An 18302-nucleotide genomic window follows, 5' to 3' on the forward strand; every position below is an offset into this window, starting at 1 on the left:
AAAGTTTTTAATTGGGCTTATGATTTCAGAGGGCTTGAGTCCATGATGGAGGAGGAAAGGCATGGCTGCGGGAACAGCTCAGAGCTCACAGCTTCATCCAGCTATTCCTGCAAGTTTCTTTGCTTTCTAGTCAAGGAAGTTCTACTTGGTGTTCTGCTACTTTTTGATGGAGAATTTCAATTGGGCGAAAATCCTTAAGTGGCACAAGATATCCTTCATGTCTAACTGTTGTCTCGACTCTGTAGGATTCTCATATTTTTCTCAAGGGTAGCTAAGTTTGTTTTTCCCAATTCATGTGACTCATGCCACAGAAATCCCACCCCCCCCATACATACACAGTTGGAGGCCTTTCCTTCTTAGGGTGGATGCAGCATATGAGGAAGACACAGAACACAGGCTTGGCTTTGGGAAAGCACAGGCATTAGTCAGTATTCTTGACTTTCTGTGGGACCTGGGCCATTGCCCTCTTTTCTGTACCTGTACAGTGAAACAGGTAACAACCTCATGAGACTGGAAAGACATAATTTATTACTGATACAAGACCCTCTACTTAATAAAGCCAGGCTCCCTGACATTCTAGGTCAGAGGAGGAATCCCTGAGTGAAGGTGTATTGTTTGACATAGTCATGGCCATATTGAAGATCTTGGTGCCTTAGACTCATAATAGCAAAATCTTCCCTGGGCTCAGGGAAATGGTAAAGCTGCCCCTTCTGATCTGAGTGCCAATGTTGATAGTTTGTGCGGAAAATATGCACTATAGCTTTCTCCCCACAGAAATTTACAGCCTGGAGCTTGCTCTCCTAGAGAGACTGCTTGCTCCTACCAAGATTAGCTAAATCTGCCACCTTGATTCATCTGTGTACCATAAAGCCTGTCCCGTTGATGTAGTTGTATGCGATAACACTGCTTTCCTGTTCAGCTGTGTGAAGCTGTGACGGTAAAGCCTACTATGGATGCCAAAGCCGCTGCTATCATCTTAAAGGAAATAAGAAATAGTTCTTTCTGGATCTATTTTGTGTGATTATGGCCTAGGAACACAGACTTAGGTTACCCCAAATTCTGTGTCCCGACATGGAAGCTGTATCATGACGTTTTATAGTTTTATAGAGCAAGTATAGTCAAATAAATCATGGCATGTTAAAGTACATTGGCTGGTACATCAGAGAGGCAGTTACAGCGAGATGGAAGATTTTTCTCTAGGCCCAAGATGATCTGGTGATACTTCGCATATGGTTAGTAAAAGCTAGTGTCTGTGTTCTATGCACCACCATACAGTTCGTGAACCAAGCAAGGGGCTGGAGATTGAAGCACACAAAGACTCACAGACAGAGAGAGACACAGGTCATTCTTATAACAGGAATGCCCCCTGTATCGTGTACCAGAGCCGCTTATATAAGGATCCTTAACTGATAGCCATGCCCCAGCCAAATGCACCAGAAACTACTCCCCTGCCATCAGGAACTCCTAAGGGTCTTGTGCTCAGAGCAGCTGCAAGCATTACAAGTTGTTTACCAGAAATTCAGGATCTGGGGGGTTCACAGCTCCCAACACTAGTGGTCTGCTAAGTTAATAGATTCTGAAAGGTTCCCACCTATTAATCATAAGATGTTAGTTCAGACACAAAGGTGAGCAAGGAATGGCTATTCTAGGGGACCAAAACCAGCTCACAATAAGGTAATTAGCTTTTGGACCTACTACATTCTAATATCTGCACAGTCCTGAAAATCTGATCAGTCAACCATTCAATGCAGACACAGCTTCTTTCCAAGAGGTTTTGTTCGCACTAGGTTGCAGCAGGCTCCAGAGTGCTGAGACTGTCAGGACCAAGGGGCTTCTGCAGAGAAAACCTGCATATAAGGAGTGGAGGTCACCCAGAGAGAGACTCTATGTGCTTTAGGCAGTAGAGCTAGAGGCAAGGGGCCAGTTAAGTCTTAAGGAGCTTAGCTGATTCCATCTCAAGCTCCTGATGCTGGACATGGAGCTGCCGAGTTGAATGTTTTCTGTATTGAGTTTTGCTCTTGATCTCGTCCGGTCTTTCCTCACTATGCCCTCATTCCTCCATTTTGCAGGAGTGTCTTATTGTATGTTGGAAATATGTACTTTGTTTTGTGATGTTACAGGACTCACAGGTAAGAGGCTGCCTAAGTCCCAGAAGAGACACTTGCATTTTTGATCAGTGTGGCTATAAAAGGGTATGGAGACTTCTCAAGTTGGACCGAATGTATTTTGCATTATGAGTTGGTCAATGAAAGGGGACAGTGAGTGGAAGGTTTTGCCTTTAAAGTGATGTTTAGGGGTCAAAGTAACCACAGGTAGAGTTAGCATGGATAATATTGACAGGATCTGCAGGTGGGCAAAAGACACTCATGTAGCAGCCTGTGTCTCCACAGTTCAGCCTGACTGAAGCATCCACATTACTGTCTAGGGCCTTGTGGCACCATGTGGTCAGGTGTCAATATCATGAGCAAGTGAGTAGTGGTGAAATGAGAGAGAAAGAGGGGTTCATGTGCTGTGCTGAGAGGCCGTTCTGAGGAAATGAGGGCTGTGATGAATGGGCTGATGTTGGTGGCCTCCTTGCCACTCAGTACCAGGGTGATATCCAAGCCTGGGCTGCTGCCTTTGGCTATATTTGGGTCAGTATCAGCCGGGGTCTATGTTGATGTCCATGACCCAAGTTGACATCAAAGCCATGGAAATGGCTGGGGTGTGGGTCACCATCTGTAGCCATTTCGGAATCTAAGGGCTGTGCTACCACTGAGGCTATTTTTATCTGAGGGGCCTATATTGCCATTGGGGGACTTGATGGTACCCGGGCCTTGCACTACTGCAGGTGGCCCTGTCTGAGTCCATGGTTCTGCAACATCCAGGGTCTGTGTTGATGTCCAGGGCTTCAGAAATCACTGAAGGTTATGTGGATGACTGGGAACTGGTCAGATCCTCGAGTCCATGTTGGTCTCCATGAGCCGTGCTACCATCAGGGTCATGCTAATTTGTATGGCCTATGCTGCCTCCTGGGGCCGTGATGTCACCTGAGCCTGGGTTGCAGCAAGGAACATGTCTGGGTCCATGGTCCTACTGTAGCCAGGGTCTGCGTTAATAACTGTGACTCCTAACCCCACTGAAGGTCATGCAAATACCCAGGGTCGGGGTCATCACCTGAGGCCAGATGGGAATCTGAGGGTCAAGCTGCAGCTGGACCATATAGATCTGAGGGACCTGCATGTCACAAGGTACCATGGTGATGTCCGAGCCTGAGTTACACCTAAGAGCCATGTCTTGGTCTATGGTCCTGCTGCAGCCAGGGTCTGTTGTCCATGATAAAATCAAAGGCTATGTGGATACCAGTGGTCTGGGCTGCTACCTGAAGCCATGCTGATGTCTGGGTGCCACACTGTCATTGTCTTACTGATTAGAGTGGCCTGTGCTGCCACTTGGGGCCAAGGTAATATCCAAACCCAGGCTATGTTGGTGCCCAAGGGCCATACCACCACGAGGGCCATGCCAATCTGAGTGGCCTGTGCTGCCACCTGGGGCCACGGTGTTCTCTGGACAAGGGTTGCTGCCAAAGCCCATGTCTGGGTCTATGACCCCACCACAGCCAGGGTCTGAGTTAGTCTCCGTGCTCCTGATACTACCAAAGGCCATTTTCAGGAGTCTGGGCTGCTTTCAACCTGGGGGTCATGTTGGCATCTGAGGCCACACTGCTCCAGGGAACATGTCAATCTGTGTAGCTGTGCCTCCCCCTGGGGCCGTGGCAACATCCAAGCCTGGGATGCTGCTCAGGACTATGTCTGGGTCTGTGGTCCTATCACAGTCAGGGTCTGTGATATCTGTGGCCCATGGTACCACCAAAGGCTACATGATACCTGGGGTGTAGGCTGCATCCTGTGACATTGTTGGTGTCTGAGGACCGTGATCCCACTGGGGCCATGGTGCTATCTGAGCTAGGGTTGCTGCCAGAACCTGTCTGGGTTCACGGCTCTACACAACTAAGGTCTGTGTTGATGACTGTGGATCCTGATACCATCAAGGGCAATGCTGATGTCAGGGGTCTGGGATGCCACCTGTGGCTATGTTGGTGTCCAAGGGCCTTTCTGCCATGGGGGTCATGAACTCTTAGCATTCTAGGGTCTGTAATGATGATTTTTTTTTCTTTTGGTTTTCCAAGGCAGGTTTTTCTGTGTAGCTTTGGAGCCTCTCTTGGACTCTCTCTGTAGACCAGGTTGATCTTGAACTCAAGAGATCCACCTGCCTCTGCCTCCCGAGTGCTAGGATTAAAGGCATGTACCACTACTACTACATGCTCTAATGGTGATTGTCATGTTCACTTTTCCACTGAAGAAATGGTCTTAATGTTCTAATAAAAGGGTCTATCATTTTTACCAACACACTTTCACATTTGTCAGTAGAAAACTACAGTGAAACAGATACCTAGGAAAGAGAAAAGATTCTTCATTTGGAATACAGTTTCTAGGCCAATTGTGTTGACAGAACCTTGGGTGGAATACTGTTTAGCCATTCTGGGGGCAGAACAGGAAGTCTGAAGCACAGAAACATCCTCACATCTTGCTAAGTCCATCTTGAATACTTGATTCCTTTTTTTTTTTTTTTAAATCTACTTTCTGCTTGGATTACCTATATCCACTCATACTATTTAAATTTTCCAGTGAGAGGAATGTTCCTCCTAGAACTGCACGAAACAGACAGGCTCACACCATTGCCACACCATCTGCCTTTGTTTGAGCACCAGCAGCAAGGTTGCTCTACTTTTATTAAAAAGACTTATCTTTATGTCCTTAAATTTTATGAGAAACTAATCCAAACATTTTCCCTTCTCCTCAGATTTTCATTATTCTCAAATATCTACATGGAATAGCAAGAATATGATTTTATTTCATGATTAATACTGCTTTAATTTAAAAGAATTTCCTCAACTCAATTCTAGTTATTCTAGAACCAGTGAGAATACCTGGGTGGAATAATCCCTCATTTTTTTGGTACTGTAACTCCCCCCTTTACAACTGAAAGCCTTATTTTGACATATTTAAGGAAAAAAAATTAAACCTAATAAATGGTACGTTGTTTTTTTTGTCATCTTGAAATAAAAACAGCCCAGCCTTTTACTCTTTCTGTCATTTAGTTTATTTTTATTTCCTTTCTAAATTTAGCTTCTCATTGGGAAATCTTTCACCAAAATAGCTTGGAATGCCCCCAGCAGGAAGCACTCCAGTATTGTAGTTGGAGAGTTCTTTTTCTCTGACTTGGAAGACAGAACAGTAGAAAATAGTGTTACTTTTTGACTTTGGAAGCCCATGTATCTGCCTTAGTTGCATGTTCTGAGTTTCTTTGTATATGCCGTGTGGTCAGATAGTTAATTGGAAGGCTTGCTCCTCATATCTGCTTCCGTTATGAAACGGGAGGGTTTACAGCCACCCAGAAGTGGGATTTATGATTCCCCCTTGTTGAGATCCTGCCCCTTTTATGCACTGTGTGATTTATCCTTTTATCCTCTGGTGGAAAAAAAAATGTGTCCATGTCATAAAGTAGAAGTTGTAATCTTTAGAAAATTGAAAGGAAACTGGGTAGCTGGATTATAGAAAATCCGTTTCTGTGCCAGGCTGTTTGGCTTCAACAGAAGTAATGTGTTTGGAGGTATTAATAAATGGTAGTCTGGCAGGGTTTAGCACCACCATGTATTGTATGGTTTTAGATTATCTTAATGATTGCTTGACCTGTGCTCTCTGCTCTAGAATCTGAACACTATGGCTGCTGTAAGAATGTGCACATATCCAGAAAACCCAAATGTAAACTGACTTTACATTCATGATGAGTGCTTGACAGTGAACATCCGTGTGTTCCCATTGCTCCTATTTTTGGATAAATAAAGCAGTTATTTCTAGGGCTGGCATTTAAGAATGTGGTATTCATGCGCTGGGAACTGTGGAGGAGACAACCGACTTGGCTTGCCCTTTTTATGCAGCAAATTTGTCTAGGAAAAGTTTATTCTGATTAGTGGGATAGCGTGGTTTTTATCTTTATGCCCTTGTTGTTTCTAGCATAAATTCTAGGTCAAGGTAACACTCAGGCTGCTAAATGAGCATTTTCCAGTGGAGTCTTGTAAGCTGGGGACAGAGCTCTTAAATCTTTCTGGCTGGCTTGTCGTCCATTGAGTCACTGGCTGAGATAGGATCGAAGTCATTTTTTACACCCAAAAAGCCAAGTTTTTACTTTTTGTTTTTCTAAAAAAAAAACGACAGTTTAGAGAGAATATCTGGAGCTGCTGAAAGGGGAGGCCATGGCATATCTCTCCTAAGTTATTTGCTTAAGCCTCACAGGAGTCTTAGGGGAGAAGAAATTCACATTTCTTACCATGAAAATTAGAGCTTCTGCTAAAATCTTCTCATGATTTGGGTTTAAAATTAGTTTATTGTTATTGTGGTTAAGCTACATACTCTGTGAGAGGAGTAGGTTTAAATTATTGACACTGTTTCATGGACACAGTGCAGTAAGTGTGGTCACTGATGGCCACACAAAGTCCGCATTATGCAGGGGATTAGGAGTTGATGCTCGTGTGGTGTGTTCAGGCCACAGTGCCTTCGTTAAACTTGGAACAGATCACACTGACTGTGTGCCCTTCGTTCATATTTGGAAAATAAGCACCGACATCTGGCGACTCTCTTCCCCCGCCACTCTTTAATAATCCTTCTGAACCACAGAAGATAAACTATTGTCATTGCTGGAAGACTAAACTTCTCTTAATCCTTTGCAAAATATACTTGTGTCATGAAGGTAATTAATTTTTACTTTTGTATTAATGTTAAGGGTCTCAGTCAGGTCTAAAAATTAAATTAAAATTTAATGCATGGTCTGTGCATTTTGACGAATACATATTAGTTGTGGGTGCTCATGGAATTGAGTGTATTACTTACATACATGCATCCAACATGCATCGACTATGTCCAGACAGTCTTCTTCCACTCTGTCTTCCCACCCCGCTTGCCATCACTCTCAGCTTTAGCTCGATTTTGGTTTCCTGATATTGACAGAATGTGAGAAACTTTCTTTCTCTGTGTCTCCTATTTTGCTTAGCATAATACTCTCTAGTTCTATATTTTGCTCCAAACAGTATTTCCTTCCTTTTTACAGCTAAGTAATAGTCCATTATGTACAAATATAAATTAGTTATACCTAACTAATTTAAATCTGATTATGTATATATGATTATACATATTTTGATTTATATTTATGATTATATGTAGAGCTAATTCCATACAGTAGTTGTTGTCAATAGTCTTTCAATAAACATCAACATGGCAGGTATCTCTTTTTTTATATTGATTTCATTTTTTGGATGTATGCCCAGAAGGGGGTAGATAGGTTACATAATAGTTGATTTTTAAATGTTTAAGGAAACAAACTTCAGCTCAAGCCATGTACATGTGGCCAACACCATAGAGACAGTACTTAAATTATCAGGTAGCTGAAGTAGCATAGGCTTCCAAGACAGAGAAATAATATTTTAGCTTGAAAATTCATTGTTGTTATGGTTTCTTAGCCATCCATGGACTTTTCATACAGATTAATGTGTTTTTATACAATGCATAATTCCTATTTAAGTATTTCATCTTATTTCATGTGCCCTCGGGTACTTGTTTAAATTTTCTAAATATGGGCACTTGCATATCTTAGGAAAGTTTCTTAAAGGTACACCCAAAATAGCCAAGAAATGAATCAAAATGTTGACTCCCAGGTTGGACGTTATAGTAGTAGGAGGGATCCATAGTAAACACTGAATCAGAATAGGGAACAATTCTAGATGTAGCCAATTCCTTCCACCTCCCTTCTCCTTGAGTGTGAGACACAGTGAAGTTAGAACAAGAGGAGTGGGAACCTGTGAATCCAACTCAAGACTCCCACCCCCACCCCCGGCCCTAGCCTCATCAGAGCAAAGGAACTTGAGTGGCTGTTCTTAAGTCAGAAATGAAACAGCAGCTTGCGATAGCCATCATCAGGTTGAGGGATTTGTAAACGCATAAGAGAGTGCCTCATTAATTCAGTAGGTGTGGGCTACAGGGTGGAGTGCAGAATGTAGGAGTGATGGGATTATTGAGTCGATGTGTGGTCAGCTTGGCAAAGGCTCAGTGGATAGAACCAAATTAATGGGACTATCGTACAGCTGTGATTTAGCTATTAAGAGTTCCTGCAAAGGGCTTATGTATTGAAGATATGCTTCCTATCAGAGAGGGCTATTTAGGGATGATTGGGTCATTAGGTTCTAATTCAATCAGTGAGTTAAAAGATTGATGACTTTATGATTCTGTGGTATTTTAGGGGGTGGGAACAACATGGCAGAAGTAAGTTACTGGGTTTTGTGCCTTTGAAGGCACTGGCCTCTTTCTGTCTTTCTCTTTGGTTCCTGGCCACTGCCAGTGGTATGGCTTTGCAGCCTTCTTCTGTGATATACTGTCTTGCCATAGAGTCAGCTGACTGTAGATGGAGACCTCTGACACCATGAGTCACAAGAAATTTTCCTTGTTATTATCAGGTATTTTTGTAAAAGTGTGTGTGTGTGTGTGTGTGTGTGTGTGTGTGTGTGAGAGAGAGAGAGAGAGAGAGAGAGAGAGAGAGAGAGAGAGAGAGAGAGAGAGAGAGAGAGAGAAAGAGAGAGAGAGAGAGGAGGCACTATACACCTAACTTTGGTCTTCCTAATTCCTCATCTTGTTAGGCATTTGGGGGAGGACTGTCACTTATGATGACATTTTTTATTCCTCTGACCCTCCCTGGTGTGAGCCTGCATGTAGAGATTCCTGCATAGAGAGTGCCTTAACTCTGCCAGTATAACCAGGCTAATTTATTTGACTTATATTTTGATTGCCTCGTGGCCCAAGCAGAATTTTTCTACCATATCACACTCCCTTCCAGTGATTAGGTCTCTCTTGATTTGACCCATGGCTCAAAACAGGGTCTCAAGATGGTCTTTACAATCAAAGAGGTGACCTATTGCAGTGTATCTGAAGTTACCTACAGCATACCAAAAACTTAGAAGAGGATCATAGCCGTACTTCTCTACTAGGGTCAGAGTAACCTGGCATAATGCCTGCCTTTGTCTGATGGTTGTGCCTTGCAGAAATGCATGGACAGAAGGCCTTTAATGGGGTGGTTTCTTTAGGTCTGACACCGGGGATTCAGCAATAACAGTGAGTGAGAAGCTGGGGCAGCTCATTACTGCTGCCCACCGAAGATAATGAGATGCAAGCTGGAGGAAGGTAATTCAGTCATTTGTGTATTTCTGTCAGGGACAGATATTCCTCGAGGCCTTCTGGCTTTTATAAGTTAAATTTCACAGGAGAGATCATCTGTCTCCTCGTCACTGATTGAGCTCTTGGTTGCAATGTTACTACTAGCTGCTAACATTTAGAAAGCACTTGCTCTCACGCAGAGTTCCATGCTAAGTGCTTTTCCCGAATCTGTGCACCCTGTGAAGCAGATATAGTTCATTATCTCCATGCTTTGAAGTGAGAGCACTGAGAATGGGAGGGCAGTGGTTTTCTTGTGGTCATATAGGTGGTTGTTTAGTGAGTATGCCTCAAGCTGACCTTGCCACATTCCCAGTACAGCCCTTTACTCTGAATGTTATACTGTGTTAGGAGAGGTCGGGATTAATCAGTGTTTGAGTGATTGGTCAAATGATCATTTTCTATTCTACAGGTAGACTCTATGTGCAACTTGAATGTAACTTAGTTGATCCCTGAGATAGGTTGTTTTGTTCTCTTTTTAATTAAAAAAATACTGTACACATGGAAGCAGAAAACATCTTTCATGTTTATTGGGGACAAGAGCTGAGTATCACTTTAGATACACTGGCTTCAGTTCTATATGGGATTATCAGTTGGTTTTGGAGTGGGAGGTTCATGCACTCATAAGTAAGAGGTACAGAGGTTAGAAGAGGAGGTGAGAAATCAGTTAGGTGCTGGTGTCTGAAGTGCTCAGGGAAGAGCTCAAAGCCTACCCCAGAAGCAGGAGCTTGTGCTCCTGTAAGCAAACTTTCCCCCATGAAATCCCTGTTCAGTTAGCCCTGCTTGAAGCACACATTCAATCAGTCAGAAGGAAACAAAGAATTCCTGTATTCTTTGGGGGTTTATTGGTCTCTGAAGTTCTAAGAACCCATAAGCAACATTTCAAACATTAACTGTTAGTGGGATGGAGACAGGAATCCAGGAGGTTAGCGATGTGTTAGTAGCTAGGCAGTTTTAACTACTTGACAAAATACAGAGGAAAAACAACTTAAGGAATGAAGGGTGTCTTAGGGTTTTTGTTGCTGTGAAGAGACACCATGACCACAGCAACTCTTATAAAGGAAAACATTTTATCCATGACTGGTTTATAGTTCAGAGGTTTAGTCCATTATCATAATGGTGGGAAGAATGGTGTTATTCAAGCAGACATGGTATTGGAGAAGTAGCTGAGAGTTCTACATCTTGATCTGAAGGCAGCAGGAAGAGAGAGCCACTGGGCCCGACTGGAGCATCTAAAACCTCACAGCTTTGCCCCAGTGACACGCTTCCTCCAATAAGGTCACACTTCCTAATAGTGCCACTCTGTATGGGCTTATGTGGACCATTTTTATTCAAAGCAGCACATTCCACCCTTGGCCACCATAGTCTGGTAGCCATATCATAATACAGAGCCATATCATAATACAGAGACATTCAGTCCAACTTCAAAACTTCCCATAGTCCATCTGTTGGGGCCCACACGTTTGGATCCTTTCCATCTTGACTAAAGGTCAGAGAATTCAAACCTATTCTTGCTCTTCAAGGACAAATAACAGGATGTTTGACCAAAGGTGTGGCTACTGGATGCCTTGCTACTCAAATACCAGACAACAGGCTGTTTGACTTAGGGCATGGTTACTAGGTGTTTTTGAGACGTAAGGAGATAATTACGCTTGCTTATTCTTTGTATCACGGAAGTGTTGTTCTCTCCCTGTTTGGTTGGGGTATATAAGGATTGGGAGTGATAAACTCAGGACTTTTGTTAGAGTATTCAGCTCTATCTTCTGTCTCTTGCCTATTACTTTCCTCAAACCACACTGCTCTTATCAGGAACATACGGACAAGTTGGCCCAGTCCAAACATCTATCACAGACTCAACAATGGTTAAAAGTTCAAAGTCTTTTCTGAGTTTCATGTAATTTCTTAACTCTAATCCCCTGATGTCAAAGGGCTCTTCAGATCTTCAACTCCTTTCAGCTTTTTTGGCTGCAAACACCCTTCTCTCTCTTAGGCTGGTTCCACTCCTTGTTAGCAGTTTTCCTCAGCAGGTATCCTACAACTTCAGGCATCTCCAACATCTTGGGGTCTCCAAGGGAATCCAGGTTTCATCTTCACAGCTTCACACAATGGCCTCCATGCCTCCACACAGGGACACCCTGACACCTGCCTGGTTACAGTGGCTTTCCTTAGCCATGGAAAGAGATCACATGGGGCTTTTTTTTTTTTTTTTTTTTTTTTTTTGTATTCTTGACTCTAAAGCCAGAACCATGTGATTGAAGCTGCCAAGTTCTGCTCCTTGCTGGGGCTGGAACATGGCCCCTTGTTCAGTTACATCTTCACCAGCTTTCTGTTTTCTATGATTTCCTTTGCTACCTAAGTTTGGCTGTCCTGGATCTTGCTCTGTATACCAGGCTGGCCTTGAACTCAGAGATCCATCAGTCTCTGCCTTCTGTGTACTAGGATTAAATTGCATAGCACCAGGCATATCACTGGCCTGAATATTTTCTTTCATTCCTTTTCAGAAGTTGGAAGCTTAGCTGTGGGATCTTGCTGAGGTCACCACTCCTTATTCCACTTAGCATCGGGCTCTTCTTTAATTTGTTCACACTTCCTAATGCTCCTTTTCTCCTCTAACTGTACATTTTATATTTTTTCTTGCTCAGTTTGCTTCTTTTCATTATAGATGTGCATAAGGCTGGCCACTAATAACCATACAACAGAGCCAATGTTGGTTGGTTGGAACTATCTTCTGCCAAAACTATTAATCCATTACTTTTCAATTTAGTTTCAGACATAATTTTTTGGATAAGGGCAGAAAACAGACACAATTTTTACCAAAATATCACAAGAATGATCTTCAGGCAGATCATAAAATTCTTCTTTGGAACCTCTGGAGCCCGGTCCCCATGGTTCAAATCACCCTAGCACCATTGTCTTTCATGTTCCTACTGGTAAGGTCTAGTAAGCAGTGCTTAAACCATTCCACTGCTTTCCTAACCCAAACTGCCAAGGTCCAAATTCCTCAAAACAAAAACATGGCCAGGCCTATCACAAAAATACCCCAGACCCTGATACCAACTTCTGTCTTAGATAGGGTTTTTATTTCTCTGAAGAGACACTATGACCATGGCAACTCTTAAAAAGGAAAATATTTAATCAGAGGCTGGTTTACAGTTCAGAAGTTTAGTTCATTGTCATCATGGCAGGAAGCATGGCAGCATGCAGGCCAACATGATGTTGGAGAAGTAGCCGAGAGTTCTCTATCTGGATCCAAAGATAAGAGGAAGAGAGAGTGACACTGGGCCTGGCTTGAGCATCTGAAACCTCAAAGTCTGCTCCCACTGACACATGTCCTCCAACAAGATCACACCTACTCTAATAAGGTCATATCTCCTAATAGTGCAACTCCCTCTGAGCCTATAGGAGGCCATTTTCATTTAAATCATCACAAAGGGTTTATTTCAGCTCACAGTTTGAAGACACAATCCACAACCACAGAAAAGTCATAACTTCAGTGCCTTGTAGAGGCAGCTGGGTACATTGCGACCACAATGAAGAATCAAAGAGAGATGAAAACTGGTGTTGGCTAGCTTTGTTCTTTTAAGGCAGCCTGGGGTCCCAGCCCATGGAATGACAATACCCACATTTAGAATGTGTAATCTCATTTTAAGGTAATCTAGATCACCAGTCACAGACAAGCCTAGAGGCTTGTTTTCATGGTGATTCTAGAACCTGTTAAATTGACAATATTAGCCGTGGTGGTGGCTCTGCCAATGTTGCACCTTTATTAGATTACATGTATGGATTTTGTCTTTTGATAATTGAGGGCCACTTACCTTTTTGTCATGACAAACCCTGAGGGTGCAGGAAGATAATCTTACATTATAATCTTTTTTTTTTTCTGTTTTAGGGAGAGTGTTATTTTGGGCACACTATCTTGCTAGCCTTAAAAATACATATTCTCTGAAGCAAGTAGATAAATAAAAGAAATTTAGCTGCTTAATAAGGGAAAGTGAATTCTACTTCAGTACACCTGGCATTAATAAAAACCAAAGTATGTTGTTAAAAATGTTACTGCATCAGTATTGTTTATTTGCCCATTTTAAGTGGTATTGTAAAGTCATTTTGATATACATGTGTGGTTTTTTTCTTAAGGGCTAATACATTAAATCTACTACTTGATAGGGTTTAAGGGTGGAGTACAGTGCTTTGGATTTTTATCATCAGAAAAATATAGTTTGGAGTCTGCAGGTAGATATTCTGATAATGACAGCCCACACCTTTTGAGCTATGAGGGGACTATACATTGGCTGGAATTCTTTGAGATGATGGCGGTTTAACTCCCACTATTAAGTTTATGATGTCGTTCAGGGTTAGATCTCACTCATAATGGTGGCAGTAGCTCACATTTACAAGGTACTTTCATCCTGAAGGATCCTAGAGTGCCCTAACCACATGCCTTTAGGAATGGCTATGCTCTGTGATGCAGACATTTCTTAGAAAAGTGACACTACCTCCCAAAAGGTCAAGGTGGTTTGGTAGCCACTAAGTCAGGGTGATAAGAATAATCGATCAGGACAAATAGAATGTACTTAGCCAAGTTGACTAGCATACCCATGTTAACATTCTTCAGAAAGTTTTCACAAGCTTGCGATGGTCATGAAATCAGGGCTTGACTTTTAAATGCCCCTTGATAAACATTACTATTACCTCATAAAATTGGGTTAACCTAGTACGTTTATTTTCTGAGTTAATAGTTATATTCTGATTTAATTTAAAAAATGGTGTGTATGCTACCTCCAGTACTCAAAAGTTTATTATAAATATCTAATTTCTGGTGGGGGGGCAGGCATGTGTTTATGTATGTGTTTATGTGTATATGTGTGTGTGCATGAATGCATGTGTTCATGCATGTGAATGTGTGTGTGTGTGCATGTATGCTTATGTGTTTATGTGTATGCATGCACGTGCACATGTGTGATCATTAGGAAATAATTAATATTCAGGGCATGATACCAGAGTGATTTTGAAATTCCTCCCAAATTTCTTCCTTTGTACAGACAAATGCAAATTAGAACTAAGAAGCTTGATTCTCTCTGATGAAAATAAAGGGAAGAGGCCCTCCTTTTCCCTTTCTTAGAGGACTGGCCTTAGCAAACATGCAATCTTAAGTTTTTTCTCTGTCACTCTGAAATGCACCTAAATCTTTTAGAAATTAGATTAACCTTTAATACTTTTATGATTCAACAATGTCTTTTCAAGGACCTTGGAACCATTTCTTTGAAAAAATAATTACCAAGAAGGACAGTTGTCCCCCTAGTGTCTGTGTATGATAGAAATATGACTTCAGATGGTGCCTGGCTCCAAAGCTCCTTCTTGTCACACAGATGAAAGACATTTATTTTTCCTTTGGGCAAAGCCAACTGTGTTATACAAATGGTCGCCCCAATTATCAAGTGGTCTTGAGATGAACTTGTATGACAACTGGCGCTGTCAAGCTTTCTGACTCGCTGACTGCTTATTGTACACCTTGAGAACATGTATGGGATTGGTTGTGTCTGCTCGTCTGTGCCGTGGGAGCTTATCTTCTGTCCTTGTAATCTCTGAGGAGACTGTTTATGATGCATGCCACATTCTGGGTCAATACCTATTCAATAATTAAACTTTTCTCCCTTACCTTTGTGGAGAAGGTTTCTGGGTAGGCAGGAGGTTTTATTTTGAAAGTTATTTCCTCAAAACTTTTTTTTTGTATCAAGAAATGACTGTTCATGTCTGTAATCCCAGGATTTAAGAGTTGGTGGCTAGGAGATTTAGGGTTCAAGGCCAGTTTTGGCTACACAATGAGTCTGAGGTGAGCCTGGATGGTCTTTATTGATCTTGTGGGAGACTGTCTCAGAAGGACAGCATAAACGTGGGACAGAAGCTGTGTTCCTATACTACCTTATGCAACTTAAGGTATGTGTATCATAAGTAAATCTCAAGGTACCAAGGAGAGATTCTTATTGGTATTGTGTTTCAAACATTTGGTGACAATAAATATGCTTATTTTATTTAAAATGATTCTGCCATATTATTACTTGAGTTTTAGAGTGGTAGGTTCACTTCAGCAGCCCCCCCCCCCCAGTTTTAGGGAAACAGCTTAGTTCCAGTAGCCCCAAGAGGCTAGGCTTGGTCATGGTCCCAATACAGCAATTGGGAAATATGTGACAGTGAAGGACTGAGAGTTGATTGGATCCACAGTGTACAAGAGGAGCAGATAAAGGGCTTCAGTGATCATAAGCCCATCTTTAGGGTGCTACTGTGAGCTCAGGTTTAAACAAAGGAAGAACTGGGTCAAAGGAGAAGAGGCATCCATAGTGAAGTCCTGGTCAGGGTGATTCCATTGACCATTAACTCAGCTGTATCCTGCGAGGTTAGTGAAGGAGTTGTGGTGTTCTAACTCAAGGGAACACTAAGATTCCTACAAGATGATTGGCTTCAGGGTGTAGCTTTGCCCTGTAAGTAATTATCTTCATCTGGGAGGGGAGGGACTGACTAGATTGTACCAGAACGTTCCTACAGTTTTAAGTCATGACTCTTTATGCCTCCAGTCTTGAAGGTGGAGGAGACAAGTTAGGTAGCCAGAGCGTTCTTCAGCAACTCATATGTGTATATAGAGGCAAACCAGTGTCTGACTCAAAGTAGATCAGGCGGGCACAAAAAGAGGGCAGGGATGCCAAGCTTTGAGGCTGTTTTTTGTTGCTTTGTGGGCTCAATTGAGAAGTCAAAGTATTCTAAATGTTTGTTATAACATTAGGTTATTATAAATCCATTCCCGGTGATATTTAGGCTCCTTGTGTTATTAGTATTTACTGAAATTGAATACAATAATCTGTAGAATATATTCAGTGTACCATGTAGGAGGAGGCTCAGTAAAGAAGCCATGGTGCTCGGCTGTGAGGATGAGAAGGCTTGCCCTGACCGTGAGTTCAGTTCCCACTACTAATCACTTTACGTGAGCTTGACAAATACCCATGAGCCTAGTCTACTCTAGATCCTTTTGTTTTGGTGAAATGGGGTTTAGGTGATACAGTAATAGCCTAAAACTGTTTTTTAAGGAAATGCCAACAAGTGGAAATGGAGGAGTTTGGAAGCCTTAAGGAGACTGGTGTGCTTCCCTCTGTGGTGTCTGTCTGTAGTAAGTTCCTGGTCCAGAAAGTACATGATGGAAGCTTTATCCATTATCAGATCTACAAACACATTCATCATTTGCTATAACCACAGCACGGGGCCCTGTCTCAGTCACTGTCCAGAGTTGTATTTCTTCTGCATTGTCTGGGAGAAGCTATCAGGTCAAAGGAATTAGAATCATCATCAGCGGGACTTGGATTTTTCCACCGATAGAAATATGCGTACATGATTCTCTTGCACATTTCACCCACACATACTTTGAAAGATTTTCTTAAAAGGAATGTTACTAAGTGAGTCAGACATTCATGGCTAGCGAGCCAGCTGTCCATGGCTGGCTGTCAATCCCAGTTTTCTTTTGCTAAACAACATACCATTTCTTGCAGCTAGTAGGCGTTTGTATTTGAAAAACAAAAACCATGTGAATGATGGGCCCTGAAGATACCTCCTTCTATAAAGTGTTTGCTTTTGGGAGCAGGAGGCCTGAGTTCTGTCATTAGAATTCATGTTGAGAAGCAATCCAGGTGTGGTGGTACGTGCTTATAACCCCATTGTTGGGGAGGTGGAGATAGATCCCTGGGGCTCACTGGGCAGCCTGACTAACACACCTGGTGAAACCAGCGCAAGACCTTTTCTCAACAAACCGAATGTGGATGGTGCCTGAGAAATGACACCCAGACTGACCCCGGGTCGCGACATCCATATTTGCCCCTCAAACAAGAACACATCCACATCCACATAGACCTGCAAGATTAAATACACGCGGACGAATTCTAAAGTCAGCTCAAGGTAGTTAAGTGACTGCACTGTCAAAACCTGTACAGCGCTCCATGCTCCTGCTGGGACTCTGTGCTCCTGTGCAATTCCTTGTGTTCGCCAGGAGCCCTGAGCACTGCTCATCCGCATCTCTGTCTCGTTTTTCTCTAGGGAGGGCTAGGTGACATCCTTTCAGCTCCAGTGTTGACAGTCTGACTACAAGGAGGTAGGGTTAGGGCACTGGAGACAGTCACTGATGTGATCTCCCTGACCTCTTATGTCTCTTCTCCACCTGCTTTACTTTGTTTCAGGCGAGGGACAGGAGACCCACACCCTGAACATGTGTCACTGGCTTTGAAGGGAGAGCAATAGCAGAAGGCTAAATGTTAAGAAAGGGATTTTCTTGGCGAACTGAGGAGAGAAATTTTATTTGTCACTTACCTCTACTGCTGCAGTGTCTCCCGATCTCCATGTATTTTTTTTTTTTAAAAAAAACACAGTAAGTGGAGATTGAGATGCGTGTGAGGCGTGGATGCTATGGTTCAATACATTGAGCAGAAGCGAGAGATTTCATTTTCCAAATAGCTGCAGCAAACAGCCCCGACCAAACAGCCACACTTATTTTGAAGGACGAGGAAGGGAAGGCAGCCTAGCTGCAGAGATGGCTCTCACAGAGGGAGTCCTTGGAGATGCGGGCCGGGGTTTGCGTACATTCTAACATGCTGAGAAGACATTAGTCGACGAAGTAAGCTTGCATTCAGCATCGACCGAGATGGTCCAGGATCATCCACTATTTCCTGCCTGAAGACACACAAGTACCAGTGGCGTAATGAGACTAAGTTCCCTCTTCTGAGCGGTTGATGAGGAATTACAGGATGGAGTTTAGAGGTGATGCAGGCTGTACCCCTCTCAAGCTCTTGCTGTTGAGGTGAGATACGATAAGGAAAGTGAGATGCTTAGCACAGGCCTGGCTCAAAGGGCTCGATAGAGTCAGTTATCTGTGATTCTGTCGTAGATGGTTCGAGAGGCAGCTTGGGTTAACACAAGTGGCAAGATCTAGCTCTGACCCTGGGTTAGAGCCTGGCTTTTCAGTCAGGAGCAGGT

This window comes from Arvicola amphibius, chromosome 7 (assembly GCF_903992535.2).
Source record: "Arvicola amphibius chromosome 7, mArvAmp1.2, whole genome shotgun sequence".
In the NCBI taxonomy this organism is placed as follows: Eukaryota; Metazoa; Chordata; class Mammalia; order Rodentia; family Cricetidae; genus Arvicola; species Arvicola amphibius.